Here is a 15,856-nt window from a genome sequence, read left to right as displayed (position 1 = left end):
ATGTCAGTCACTAACACTTTTTATACTTTATTCACCCGCTTAACCTACAGAAAAAGGACCAATATGTCCATCTTCACAATGTCCAGCTATGTCATCACTTGTCTTACCAATACCATAAAATATAACCTTACTAACTGCAGCTAGACTACAATTTGATTAATTGGTCTCACCAGCACCTATCTCTATATATACATATGTATATATAAATACCTACCCACTCACACATGTATATATATTTATATGTATACATGTAGATACACACACACATATATCACACAGATATACAGATACACACATGCATGTGTGTGTGTCTAAGGTGAAACAGCCCTTTCCTTACTTGGTCTACTTTCAGTGCCACAAGCATCATCCTCACTACAAACAGCTGCATCACATAATGCCCCACTGCCATGCCCTCTGCCACTGGGTACATCAGTTCTTGCTCTGGCACTGCCCAAAAGCCATTTTCATGTTCACAACCAATACCACCATCTGCATTGTCAATTTCTCACTATTGCTGAGCAATCACAATAATCATTTGCCCTACCAGCTGGGACGGCTCCACCTTCCAAATACACAGCTGCATTATTGCCAGGACAATCTATAATTTATTTAAATTTGTTGACCGGGAGTATCCGACTGGACGTAGGTCCATGTTCATCAGAGGCCCGGGGAGAAAAGCTACGCAGTTAAAATAAACAGACAGTAGTTACATTGGATTACATAGCGATTAACAATTTGATTAACACAGCAATTAATTACAAACATATTTACAGATGAAAAACATAGTACATCAGTAGACAACTAGAATCTTTATCTGCGAAGTACATAACAGACATTAACAAATGTTACAATAAGAAGTTCCTGCTGTATAATAAGTACTAGGCTTATGAGCATCTGAGCTAGCTATAGTCAAGGTAGTTAGTGGGGTGGAAAGAAAGGTAGCGGTTGGATGGGGTGTGTGATATTAGAGTGGGAGTTGCAAGGGCATAGCCAGCATGTTTTTAGGTGTGCTTTTAGTAAAATTTTGAAGTGGGTGCATGATGGTATGGAGGTAATTGTGGGTGGGAGGGAGTTCCATAATTTGGCTATAGCACAAGAGAATAGTGCTTCACCAGCAGAGTTATTGGCTTTAGTGATCTGCAAGTGATTTTTGTTGCTGGATCTTAGTGGTCTGGAGGTGCGATAGGGTTGGAGTAGATTCTGGAGGGATGGGACATTTAGTGGATGGTTTACTAGTTTGTGGGCGAGTGAAAGTTGATACCATTGAAGGAGGTGAGGGAGTTCAAGCCAGCCCAGTTCAGCAAGTGAGAGACAGTGGTGACTATGGTAGGATGCCCCTGTGGCGAATTTGGTGATTTTGTTGTAGCAGGTCTCTAGCTTGTTTAGATCGCATTGCCTTAGGTTGGTATATATCTTTTTACTGTTGTCAGTATGGTTTGGACTGCTGCTAGTTGCATGACTGCTTGTTTAGAGCACATGTCCTATTTTCGTTGTAGCCAATTAAAATCATCATCTGTGTTCTCACTAGTAGAGGCTCTGTCGTCATACAAACAATTTACATTGCCATATGCATCAACAGCCTTAATGCCACTGTGCACACCTACACCATTGGTAGTTATACTGTTACCAGTAGTATCTTCGCTGTCATTCGGTATAATACCGTATGGACTGCATTGTTAATCCCACCTGAAACAGCTCCAGTTTTCAAGCAGTGGTGTAGCTGAATTCCTTGCTAGGTACACTATAATTTCAGTTTCAAGTTATATTATGCCCGGCACCCATACTGTCATCAACTAGATCAACAATTGTACTTGCAGTATCACTACTAGAATTTACTTCACCAGCACCAACACTACTATTCCAGCATGTTCACTGTCATAAAGTAGATCAACCCCTGCATATCCACACCACCACCTGATTTAACAAATCTAAGTTTGTACTCTAGCAACAACATGAATGTTCTCAGCTACACCAACACTTCAAGCTCAAACCATGCCAGCACCGTCCTTGCTAAAACAGAAAATATGCACCATCAACAGCAAAATCATCTTTCTTCTCATCAATCCAAGCTGCAACGCAGCATGTACTAACAGCAACATCACCACCATCCTGACTGTCCCAGCTACACCACAGCATGTAGCAACAGCATCACCACTATCCTGACTGTCCCAGCTACACCACATCATGTAGTGGCAGTAACATCACCACAATCCTGACTGTCCCAGCTACACCACAGCATGTAGAGACAGCAACATCACCATCATCTTGACTGTGACAGCTACACCATAGCAAGTACCAGCAGCAATATCACCACCATCCAGACTGGCCCAACTACACCACACCATGTATGGTAGGCAACACCATAACCATCCTGACTATCCCAGCTACACTACAGTATGTACTGTCACAGCACCACTACCATTCTGAGTGTCCTAGCTACTCCACAGTTTGTGCTGTCACAGTACCATCACCATCCTGAGTGTCCCAGCTACACTGCAGTATGTGCTGTCACACCTCCACCATCCCGAGTGTCACACAACACAGCATTTCCCTCTGGTATTATCAGGAACATCATAACCTGCATTAACACTGTCCCTGTACTATTCTCACTCTCACCACCATCATCACTACTCAATGCTACAACCACCAGCATCTTCGTCATATGCCTTACTACATCCACTGTTTGCATGTTTAAAACTATGCTCATCTTCAGCTGTCGCCAGTGTCATCACCATCAAAACCTATCAGCATCAATGCCATCATCCTCTTCATGTTACCTCACAGACTACTGCCAATAACACCTCCACCATCCCTACTGTGACAAAGTTGTCACCTCACTACCAGTGCAGCTATTTTCATTTCCACAGTTACATCGGTGTGTACACTTCTTATGCCAGAACGTTATTTTCAGTGCATGTGTCCCAATGTGCAATTAAATTCCAGCACTGCTGTTTGTACCACTAACAAGCTCCATTACCCTTGCTATCAGTACTGCAAGTCCTGTTGTTGTGGCTGGCACAGGCTATTGTGTATAATATAAAACATCTGAAGTATGTCACTTACTTTACTGTGGTTGTACTGTTCTGCACGACTTCATTTTGAGGATAATAGTTCTGTATTAAGTGATGTCTCTTACATTTCACACACAACTACAAGAAGGTATACCTCACACATTCTGAAGACTGCCTTCCATGCTACTGCTGCAACAAAGTCTGGGTCTAAGCTATATCTGTTTAGTCAAATTATTCACTTCATTTAGAACAAATTGTATAACAAATGTCTTTTTTCACTCACAACACAGTTATAAACAAGAAACAAAAATGATAAGGTAAACAACAGAGAAAACCAAAGAACAAACAGCAGAATATGACCACTACAAAGTCAACTTCACAACAATAAAGATAAGGTACAACAAAATAAAGTATAGGTGTTCAAACAGCAGACAGAGAATAAACAGAAAAGTGCATGAGAAATGAGAGGTATGGCACTAAGGCAGGATTGGTTCTATTCAGAACAAAGGGATCTAAAATGGAGGCAGGACCTGACAGAGGTAAACAATAAAAAGTGGATCTAAGTTAAAGAACTACGGGGAGGACCAATTCACCTAGTGTTTAACATCCATAGTATAAATAGTATGTCCATAGATTGTGAAATGTTCTATGGACACTCCTACAACAAGGTCACAACCCAGAGTTAGTAATTAGTTCTCACCCAATATTATGAGAAGCATTTCCCAAATATTCTATGGATCACTCACTAGCCACTGTTTTGTACAAGTTCCAAGCTATGAAGCAATGGTCAGTTGTCAGACAGATACATAAGACTGTGCATACTTTCCCTGCAATCATTTTTAAAAAGGTCATAACAACAACTAATCAGTGGTCAAATACCAGCATATCCTATAGATTCTGTAGATAACCCTCTCCCACCAGCTACAGTTATAAATGTAAGGATTTGATACTTAACCATCAGAGTGGACCAACAATGTCAAGTAACTACTTAAATAAAGAAATGAGAGTACTAACAGCAGGAAAATGTAGTTGTAGAGTTTCCTTTTAAGTTATATGGATGACTATTATGGTTCACCAACCTATTGAGGGCAGTCTATTCTGTAATAGCTGACCCTCTCCATTAGTATTCAGATATGGTTAATATTAATATCTTCAAATAACCAGTGGCTGAATTCCTCTTACAGTGTGTTTTATATATTAACACCTGCTGCATTCACTGTCCTCCAAACATATATTACTCCCTTGTGCATCATAATATTGCAATATTAGCCTTAACAGTGTAATATTACTTATTTTTAATCAGTTATGCTTCAACCTAGCATATTAACTGTCGGTGTCTTTATGTCACCTGACAAATTTTGTCATTTTTGAGAAACATCCAATTTCAATTTGCTCACTAATGCAGGACCCACCTTTTGTGAGATATTAACAGAAATATTACAAAAATTATATTAACTTCTCTCTAAAACAGTTATATCATTGGATAAGTTATATCATTGGATAAGTTTATCTCGCACAACTCTTACAGACAATTTCTTTCTAACACCCACTGGATGCAGAGTCCCTCAGCATGACATGAATATATTCCTTATTTGTATTTCTAATGAAAATATTTCATAATTTTCAAAACTGTCTGCAAGCACTTCTCACATACTTAAGCACTGATAATCCCACAGTGATATTTTCACTGTTATCGTACAGCAGGTCCTACCAACTTCCACATGTCTGCTTGCTTCCTAATGTTGATGGTACCATTCCTGAGATATTGGTATTAGTAACAAAAATAAATAAATTAATAATAATAATAATAATAATGAAGATGACGATGTACGTGGATACTGGCCTTGCAATACTGTAGTAGAGCAGTGACAAAGTAAGAAACAGCAACCAAACTCCTGCAGAGATTCATTCTTAAAACTTCTTCAGTTAAAAAGCAGGATATTTTCTTACCAAGCAGTAATGCATTTTAGCCTGTTGTAAATAACAACAATGGTTACCCACTCCAATATCAACAACCAAAATAAATCCATACATATTACATACATGCAACATGGGATAGTACAGCCAAATATGATCTTTTGTTGAAAGTAAAAACAAAAATGCAGTAATGTATTTCAGCTGGTTTTAGTCAAGCGTGCGTACACACACACACACATGTCCTGTCAAGCCAGATTAATAGCTGTTTAACTCTAATCAAATGACAGCTGAAATTGGTCACTTTATCCTTAGAGAGTTGCTACAATAGTTTTGAATTAACATACATTTTCTGAAAGGCAAAGTGTGGAACTCAGGCTTCTGTTAATTGTGACAGAGATGATCCATGATTTGCAAAAGAACCCACATTTTATGAGGTACCCAACAAAATATACTGTGGCAAAATAATGTAGATTCTGCAAAATCAGGGAAAGTTGAGCTATATAAAATTCCCAAAAGAAGCTTCAGTGATTAGCCACACATTAGTTTCAGAACTTTATTATATACACACACCTGCACTTGTGCTTCATATACAGTTTCAAAACTCACTCTGTATGCTTAACCTTTACAAACACAACTGCAAGCATGCCGCTCACAGCATCTCAGCACTCACAGTGTACACTTACACTCAAGCTATACATATACTCTAAGCACCCATACTGTATACTTTTATAAATATGCCTGCATTGAGGCATACTGCACTCATCTTCTGAATACCCACAATGCATTTTATCATACATACTTAGACGGCTCCACTCGATTGTCTGATACAGGTTCTCTCTAGCCAGCAACTCTCAACTGCACAATCTCTCCAGGCAGTGTCTGGCACAGATCTTGGATACAAATACCCTCCTTTAAGCATATGTTTGGAATACAGAATAAACATTCAATAAGGCTACTTGGAAGCAGTGTTCAGCTATCAGACAGTTGTATATGACTGTGTGATATAAAATTAAATGTCCTCACCCAAGTCTGATTATTAAATCAGACTTGGGTGAGGACATTTTATTTCATACCACTGTTGTTCCTTCAGGGTGATATTTGCATTCCAGATTCAAAAGTAGAGATGTGGTTGTATGCAGAACTGTTCACCCCTTAAACGGTGCTGGGAGGAGAAAGTGGTAACACAGTTATCCATGGGATAACACCAAGAAAGAGAACAAATGTATTTTTTACCTATTTTTAAAATGGCTACTTAACTGTTTTGATACTAAACACAGACTGGAAGTAGGGACTCATAAAATAATTGCTGTATTAATACCTGAAATTCCTGACTATAATTATATGACATGCACAGAAACAGTGTGTGTGTGTGTGTGTGGGGGGGGGGGGGGGGCATGACTATTTTAAAGTTATTTTTCTTCAAAAATTTTCTATGTGAATTCACTGTTTTCCTGCAGTTACAGATCACATACTAACTACAGATATAACTGTCTATAACAGACTGTGATGTATAGGTGCAACACTTCAACTTACATGCTCATATATAGTTATAGATGAACATACTGATCTCAGGAGTCAAGAGAACTCTCCTGTTTAGATGATTATGCATTTCCAAGGGGATCTTTTCAAAGAACAGTTGTGCAAGAACTTTCCATAACAGCAGATATCCTACTAATCATTGTTGAAGTATTCCTTACAAGACAGTTATCCTGCAAAGAACCCATATGTCCATCCAGCATACCAAAGTCCAATGTATGACCTAAGCCTGAGGATGCAAGGTACATAAAGGATGTATGGGCCTGAAAAATACTTGCACCAGGAAAAACCATGGAACAGAATGAGAGGTAACTATATATTGAAACCAGTCATGTAGCCGAGCATTCATAATATTAAATGCTTTTTTTCTTCAGTCAGAAATGAAAGAAACTCATTTTATCAGTTCTGTTGGGAATAAGATTATGCGAAATCGCGAACAGCAGGGATCAAGGAATTTGCCTTTTTTCTTATTATAGAAGCAATCTCAAGGTTGGCATGTATAATTAGCAGGGAGGTGGTAGGCATATAGCCCCTGCCTAAAACATGCATTTTGTGTGTGTGTGTGTGTTTCTTTTCATTTTGGGTTTCAAAACTTTTAGATCAATGTTTTTTTCTTTCAATGTGTTGGCACTTCAATATTTTGAAGTAAATCCCTATATACATATGCACATAGCTATCAAGAAAGATGAAGAAAGAAAATAATTTACCTTATTCAGAGTAAACAGCTATAACAAATAAGATGGTGAAGGAATACTTCAACAGTGATCAGAAGGACATTTACCATTATGTTAAATTCTTCCACAACTATACTATGATCTTCCTAAATCAATGGTTCAGTATTATGTACAGGTGGGATTGTACAGAACCCATTAAAAGGGGGAGTGAGGAAAGGGCTGAAGGACAGTCCCAACATGGAGCATGGACTTGGCAAAACCTGCTCTGGCCTACAATACACATCAAACTTGTAGTGTTTAGTAAAAGTATGAACAGAGGACCGACTACATGCTTCTAGAACAGATCTAGAATCCCAGCCCTTGAAAAAAAGCTCCCGAAGAGGCTACAGTACCAATAGAAAAGAGTAAGAAAACCGTTCACCATGATAAGAATAACAGAAAGAAATGGTTTTAGAAATCAAGAAATAGTTCGCTAGGATTCTGGCAACCTTAGTTTATTATCTTGAAAAGAAAGAAAGCTGCTCAGATCTTTTAATATGTTGTGTCTTTTTTAGTTAGAATCAGAGCTGGCTATGTGCATACAAAGAAGGAAGAATCATTTCTTCTCTATTCTGGTGAGAAGGAAAGAAGGAAGATTAATAGACTGATCCTTCAGTTATTTCCCCTGAATAATACATTAACCACCTACGGCATAAAGGAAAGATTAGTTTTAAGAGAAATTCTGCCCTAATGAACGGCCAGGGTTCTAACATACACTCTGCCCAAATGAAAGACCGGAGTTCTAACATACACTCTGCTCTAATGAATGACCGGGGTTCTAACATAAACTCTACCCTAACGAAAGGCCAGGGTTCTAACATAAACTCTGCCCTAACGAAAGGCCAGGGTTCTAACATAAACTCTGCCCTAATGAAAGGCCAGGGTTCTAACATAAACTCTGCCCTAATGAAAGGCCAGGGTTCTAACATAAACTCTGCCCTAATGAAAGGCCAGGGTTCTAACATAAACTCTGCCCTAATGAAAGGCCAGGGTTCTAACATAAACTCTGCCCTAATGAAAGGCCAGGGTTCTAACATAAACTCTGCCCTAATGAAAGGCCAGGGTTCTAACATAAAATCTGCCCTAATGAAAGGCCAGGGTTCTAACATAAACTCTGCCCTAATGAAAGACAGGGGTTCTAACAAACTCTGCCCTAATGAATGACTAGGGTTCTAAGAGAAACTCTGCTCTAATGAAAGGCCAGGGTTCTAACATAAACTCTACCCTAACGAAAGGCCAGGGTTCTAACATAAACTCTGCCCTAATGAAAGGCCAGGGTTCTAACATAAACTCTGCCCTAATGAAAGGCCAGGGTTCTAACATAAACTCTGCCCTAATGAAAGGCCAGGGTTCTAACATAAACTCTGCCCTAATGAAAGGCCAGGGTTCTAACATAAACTCTGCCCTAATGAAAGACAGGGGTTCTAACAAACTCTGCCCTAATGAAAGACAGGGGTTCTAAGAGAAACTCTGCTCTAATGAAAGGCCAGGGTTCTAACATGAACTCTACCCTAACGAAAGGCCAGGGTTCGAACATAAACTCTGCCCTAATGAAAGGCCAGGGTTCTAACATAAACTCTGCCCTAATGAAAGGCCAGGGTTCTAACATAAACTCTGCCCTAATGAAAGGCCAGGGTTCTAACATAAACTCTGCCCTAATGAAAGGCCAGGGTTCTAACATAAACTCTGCCCTAATGAAAGGCCAGGGTTCTAACATAAACTCTGCCCTAATGAAAGACAGGGGTTCTAACAAACTCTGCCCTAATGAATGACTAGGGTTCTAAGAGAAACTCTGCTCTAATGAAAGGCCAGGGTTTTAACAAACTCTGCCCTAATGAAAGACCAGGGTTCTAAGAGAAACTCTGCCCTAATGAAAGACCAGATAGGGACAAACTGCCATAAGTACTTGCAGTTAAGAAACTCTCTTGGCAGAAGTCAGAGCTGCAAGCAACACAGTTTTCCAACTACAAAATTTTAAGGATGACCTGGCGACAGGGTCAAAATGTCACAAGGTCAACTTTTCCAGAACATAACGGAGGTCACAGGGAGGAGATGGAATATGTTTTCTTGAAGGCCTAATGTGAAGGGCACATTTCAAGAATTGACCTCAAATCTAGAAGAAATGGGTAAATTTAATAGCAGACAAGCAGAAATGGCTCAAAAATGAGTTTTAACAGAAGAGTATACTACTACGGATTTATGCAACTCGATTAAATGAAAAAACAACAGTAAGAATACCCACTACAACGGAGTCTTGGTTCTTTTTCTTGCACAATGAGGAAAATCTTTTTCATTTAGCTGTGCAAGATTTTCTGGTAGAAGATTTTCTAGCCAGCTGTAAAACCTGGAGCATGTCCTCAGAAAGATGGTGACAGGAAGGAATTAAACCTCTATCACCCTAAGAGTCAACGGTAGTCTCTGGAGATCTGGGTGAATGATAGTGCCCTTAAACTGTGTCAGCAAGTCCACTCTGAGAGATAACTTGTTATTGCCCTGGTCTGGTGAAAAAAGAAGGGCAAGCCAGTTCTGTCTGAACCAAAATGGTGTCACCAGCAAGATTTTGGGTTTGTGTGACAACATCTTTTGAAGAAATTTTGACAGAAGAGGAAAAAGGAGATATGTACAGAGGTATCTCCCCTTCCATGAAAAGGTTAGAGCATCCGTATTCCATGCCAGAGGGCTGAGTTCCTGGGGTGGACTTGCTCAGCTGTCTGCTCTGTGAGATGGCAACATATTTTTTTTGGACTGCACTACAGATGAATAATGTCCAAGACCACCTCTTTTTTTCACATCCATTTGTGATGGTCTGTACTGGATGTGTTCAAGGTACCTATCACTGTGTTTCTTTCAAGGGAGCATAAACTGCTTGAAGAACCAGAATGTACTACATGACATTTTCTGATGGTATCAAGGCAAGCTTACAAGGAGGCAGCACTTGGCCTCTCCTTGCTTGTGCACCACACAACTGGAGTGTTTGCCTATAAAAATTGCCACAGTATCTGAAGATCAGAAACAATGAAGGGACGGAAGAACCAGAACTGAAGCCTTCATTTCCTTGATGTTTATGTGGGCTTGTACATCTCTGGGAAACCAACCCTCATGACCCCCAGTACTGTTCTAACATGTCTCCCAAGCCAGGTCTGATGCATCCATGTACAAATCCTGAATCGTGGGGGGGCACCAGAAAAAAAAGCTCTGGATTGAGGGAAATTTGGTTGAGCTTTCAAAGCAATTCCTTCCTGATGTATGACAAGTCAGATGGGTGACAAATGCTGAAGCCAAAGAGACTTAAAGTTCCAGTGTAGCTTCCTCATGTGGAGTTTGTCAAACAAAATCATATGAATAATGGATGCCATGAGCCTAGAACTCTAAACTCGTCTTGTGCCGAGGTCACCTGCAAGAAACAGCAGTTCTTAAATTAATCTCACAAAAATAGAACTGTCATAGAAAGAGGGCTTATCCTGAAAACCAAGAAAATGTGATCCTGAGAAGATGTCAGAGTAGACTTCAATTTTAGAGTGAAGCCCGGACTGCAAAGAAGATGCATAGAGAACTGCAGGTCAATCTGAACTGCTGTCTGAGAAGGAGCCTGAAGTAATAGGTCATCTAGATAAGGGAATATCTGAATGGCCTGAAGTCTGCAAAAGGCTATGACAGGAGCTAAGCAGCTGATAAATACCCTTGGTGTGGTAGAAAGACAAAGAGTAAAGCAGAAAGCTGAAAGTCCAAGGAAGACACAGAATCTCAAAAACTTCCTGAAAAGTGGAGTATGAGTGTGGACAAAGCATCCTTCATGTTCAGTGAGGCAAGAAAAGCTTGAGGGAGAAAGGTGGGAAACAAAGTCTACAGGGTTAGCATCCTAAAGCTCAGTACCAGCAGAAAAAGCTATATAATAAAAAAGCAGAAAAGAAAGGTCTAGAATAGTTCTTCAGGATCCCACTCTCCTGGGGATTAGAACTATCCTGGAGTAAATCCCTGTAAGTACAGGGAGGTAGCAACTGACTCAACAGTGCCCCCTCTTTAACAAGTTCCTGAAAGATAGAGGAAACTAAAACAACTAGATTGGAGGAGATTGAGGAATGCCTGCAAAAGGAGGAATAGACTATCAAGACATTGACTACCCATTTTCTATTATAGGCAGTACCCAGTTCTCTTTGCTGATCTACTGACAAACTGGAAAGGATAGAGTGAAAGTCTCTGAGTTAGAGGAATCTGGCTGTGGGAACAAAGAGACAGTAAGAAGATGTGATAAGGAAGCAGGCTTGTCAGTAAAGGAGGGTATTTGACCCTTGGAATATTAATCATGAATTATCATGAAAACTACCCTTACTAGTACTTTTACCCTCCTGGGATTGCTTTTGCTGCCCTCTGACAAAAGCGCCTCCTTTGGAAGGATACTTCCTCTGGTACTTGGGCACAGGGGGAAGGAAAATGTTTTAAAACTTGCATACTTTACCTTGTACTGTCAAGTTTTAAAGATATCTGCTGCAGCAGAGTTAAACAAATGCTACTTGTCCAGAGGAGAATCCAGTGATTTGACTTGGACATCTTCAGAAAGGGTCTGGAGTCTAGGCCGAGATTACCTCTGGATAACAGACAAAGACCCAGTTGCCCTAGAAGAAATATCTGCAGAATCATAATGGCACTTGATACAGTGTCTGCCCACCTGAGAGGCAGAGCCAACCAATGGTAAGTCTGAATACTTGTCAGAATCAGGTGCATCATTAACTTTAGAAAGAAAAGAAGAAATAAATCTCATTATATGAGTATGGTGATTAATATCTCTAAAGGTCAAAATGGCAAAGGTATTCACCTTATCGCCATATTTGTCCATGACCCAGCTATCAGCAGGTAATATATTAGGAGAAAACAGTAGTTTGGTACACTTTTTTTTCCAGATACCCTTATTGGATTATCACTTGACACAGACAAATTTACATTCATATAAAAGTAAGAAAACTATATTAACATAAGCATTATACTTCACGTATATTGCTATATATTAATGTAAGCAATATTACATAAATTATAAAATTCCTGCCTTTTTTAACAAGAAGCATCTTGATTAAGCTATCACTTACTACACAGGCAATTATACATTTATATAAATGAAAACAAAGCACACTGACATAATCCTAGTTGCAAGTATTTTACATCACAAACCATAGTGACACACTCCCAGTTGCAAATGTTATATATTACTTATAATATACCCAATGTTTCTCACTCAAACATTACATAGCTCCATTAAATCCTGCCTCCTTTTAAACCTCATTTCTCCCTTATATGTATTGTTCCCACAATTCCCATTTTTTCCTATGTACCCTTTTCTAAAGATCTCAGATCCAGTTGTTTTATCTCTGCTACTAAATTCACTACTTCCTACTACTACTATAGTTGGTTTAGATTTTGATTTCCATTTTCTAGTAACTGCTTTTTTGGCAGCCACCATTATTAGGTACAGCAAGGCCTTACCATGTCTAGGAAATTCCAATTCTGTATCATAGCTCAGAAAAATCATCTTCCTCATCAGACCACAATACCCACCCAGCATCTCTGACAGTGCGTCCAGCAGGGAATCTTTACAGTCTGTCAACTCACCACACTTGTCCATAGACAGGAAAATAAATGAAGGATCAGAATGTGGGTTTTTATAAAGAAATTTCTGTGCATCAGGAACTTCATAAAAACAATCAGTCTTCTTAGGGGCACAGGCCTGGGATTTAGGGGTTAAGGAAACATAAAAGTATCCAACAGAAATTACAAGCTAGGAGAAATAGCCAATATTTTAGGAGTTTCCAATTAAGGAAGGCATAATATCTCTGCTGATCATTAAACATCTTAGAACCCTATCATTTAAAATACTGCATCATTTTAAGAAAATCATCTCCAAAAGAAAGTCCATCTAAAGGAGAATCATGGAAAATAGATTCACAAAAAGCAGGATATCCGACAGTGCAGGCAAGGCTCAATGTAAAAAATTTATTGCCAAAACTCCACACGATTTCGTCACCCTGAATAGGATAACTTCTTCAGAAAATACAGAAACGGCTACAAAGTAACCACTTTAAAAAGACCGGTGCCTGGTATCATGTGATAGCAACAGCCGATCAGTTAACCCTAGAAGAATATAGGGTGACTGTTTATTGAACAGTAAAAGTGTCAGCTAAACCATTAAAATAATTGAATTAACATTAAAAACATTTTTTCAAAAAGCATAACTATTTAAGTGAAACTAAATATACATAGTAAAAAATCACTAGTGAATGCAAGTTCACTCATAGATAACCACCCATAAAGGTAACTCGTATATAAAAAACGTACATAGAAAACAAGTGAGTGCTGTTTAAAGTGAATAAATGCTTACTGATACAAATTATTACGCACAGCCTAGAATAAACAACATGTTAGTGTAGACAAATAAACGTCTATAATCACATGTTAGTATATGTAAACTAATAGTGACATATTTTTTAAACATGTATTCTGTTGATGTGATTTACATCAGCTCATGAGAATGATAAATTCATCTCAGGAGACTTTTTAGTTTCAATAGACAAGAAATATTACAGTTGTCATTTAGGCCGGGGTAAGAAAAAGCGTCCAAGGCTAATGGCCATTCAAGTTCACGTGCCTCAAGAAGCACCAAATTAGGGCCACCCCTAATATCTGGCAATAGTTGGTCAATGGCTTGAAAGCAAACTGTAAGACCATTGTTTAAAAAGATATGCTTGGCTAAGGCATTTTCGCTTTTATTTTTAGCTACTGCATATGAATGCTCGTAGATTCTTTCGCGGAGCTTCCGGTCAGTTTTACCTATGTAAAACACCGGGCAATTATTACAGCTTGCTAGATAAATTATGCCCTTAGATTCACAGTTCAATTTATGTTTAATGAAGTACCTACCATTATTACCTCCCTCAAATGAACTACCAGTCTTAATAAACTTACACATCCTACATGCTCCGCATGTAAAAGTACCATTAAGTCTCATACTAGGTCTAGTATTTTTACTTTCAAGGAGGCTTTTCAGATTGGCCCCCCCCTTCTATAGACAACTTTAGGAAGCTGACCAATTCTATCCACTAAGATACTGTCCTTATATAAAAAGGACCAATTTTTATATAGAATCAGTTTCACCTGTTCACTATCATTATTGAAAGTAGTGATAAAGCACGCACTGTAAGAAGCAGTCTGTTTAGTCTGGCAATTCATATATTTTTTTGTACTACTAACCGACATGTCATTGTTAGTCAAAGGTAACTGGAAGGTGTCAATTACAGTGGAGACTAAGGGAACCTCAAGTTGTGGCACTTGACTGACATCTATCAAAGGTAGTAGTGGTGTGATAAGATTCACCCCATACCTCTCAACCGTACTGAATTCCTCGGTTTTTACCAGTTTTGAGGGCAATATAATGGGGTGTCATGAATTTACAAGTGGCCCCTTCAATTCCCATTTTTTTTTTTTTTTTTTTTTTTTTTTTACAAGTTATGGCTGATGTCATTACATCAGTGTGTCCTGCAACGTCATGAGCTTTATGAGGCACCGCACTGCTTGACTGGGACAATGGGTGGGAGACTTCAAACCACAATAAAACGAACTACAGTTCAGACAGTTGTTTATAGCTGGGAACGGTATACAAGGGTGGCATGTGCTGCGCAGCTGTAGATTAAGGTAACATCAGAAGGAACTCACAGATCTATTACGGAGACTTGCGAGTGCGACACCAGCAGCCGTGGATGCACTGTAAACAATGAATGGTAATAGAAATGTAATTCTTTGAAATTTGCAATTTCTGTGTTTTAAGTGTTACTTACATGTCGTAGTTGCAGTTATTTTTCTGTGGTGACGAATCAACAATTATTTTTGTTTAAGCATCAAGCAGTTTATTAAACATTAAAAACATAAGATGGATGTATCACAGATGGACATATGTAAGAAATATAGACTGTGTAATGTGTGTATCTTCAAATTTGACAGCCTACATGTTGTTGCTGAGCTGAAGCACTGAAATGCAGGTCTGCCTGGTTTGAGATTATTAAGATCCACTGTAGAACATGGTTTTCTTGGTTTAAATGCATGTTTTAGCTGACCGTATCGTTTTCTAGATGCTGCTCTCTTAATTCCTGCAGTCACATGCTCGTTCTTGTATTATGTACAGAGTTGCAGCACATAAATGCACTACTCACTATTTTCACAGGAAAATTTCCAACCCTTTTGTCGAACCTCTCCAGAACCTCTCCAGACAGTTCTACTGCAATAATAAAAGATTTAATTTTTTTTTCTGAAGGATCTGAAGTTAGAAACTCAAACATACGTCATTACACAATGACTTCAGTCCTCAATGAATTGCCAGAAATCCACATTTTTTATTAGGAGCAGCCGAGCAGACAAAAAATATGAGGCAAATACTGGAAATTTCTGCAAAAATCTGACAACTGTGAGATATGATCCTTACTCTATGTGTGCTTGGTAAATACTCTGTTTTTATTTATGGGTGTTAACAGCAATAAATCCCCTTCACTAATAAGCTATACATTGTTATACCAAAGATTCTCCTGGCAAGAAGCCTTTTGTTTGTCCAACTGTTGCATATGTTTGGTCAGGTACATGCCAAAAGGGGTATTACACTCTACTCAATGATGGGTCTGATCAGGGCTGAATAAAGTGGCACTG

This window comes from Protopterus annectens, chromosome 15.part0 (assembly GCF_019279795.1).
Source record: "Protopterus annectens isolate FY-2018-M chromosome 15.part0, PAN1.0, whole genome shotgun sequence".
Lineage (NCBI taxonomy): Eukaryota > Metazoa > Chordata > Ceratodontiformes > Protopteridae > Protopterus > Protopterus annectens.
The sequence above is the reverse complement of the archived record's forward strand: the minus strand, read 5'-3'. Positions refer to the sequence as shown.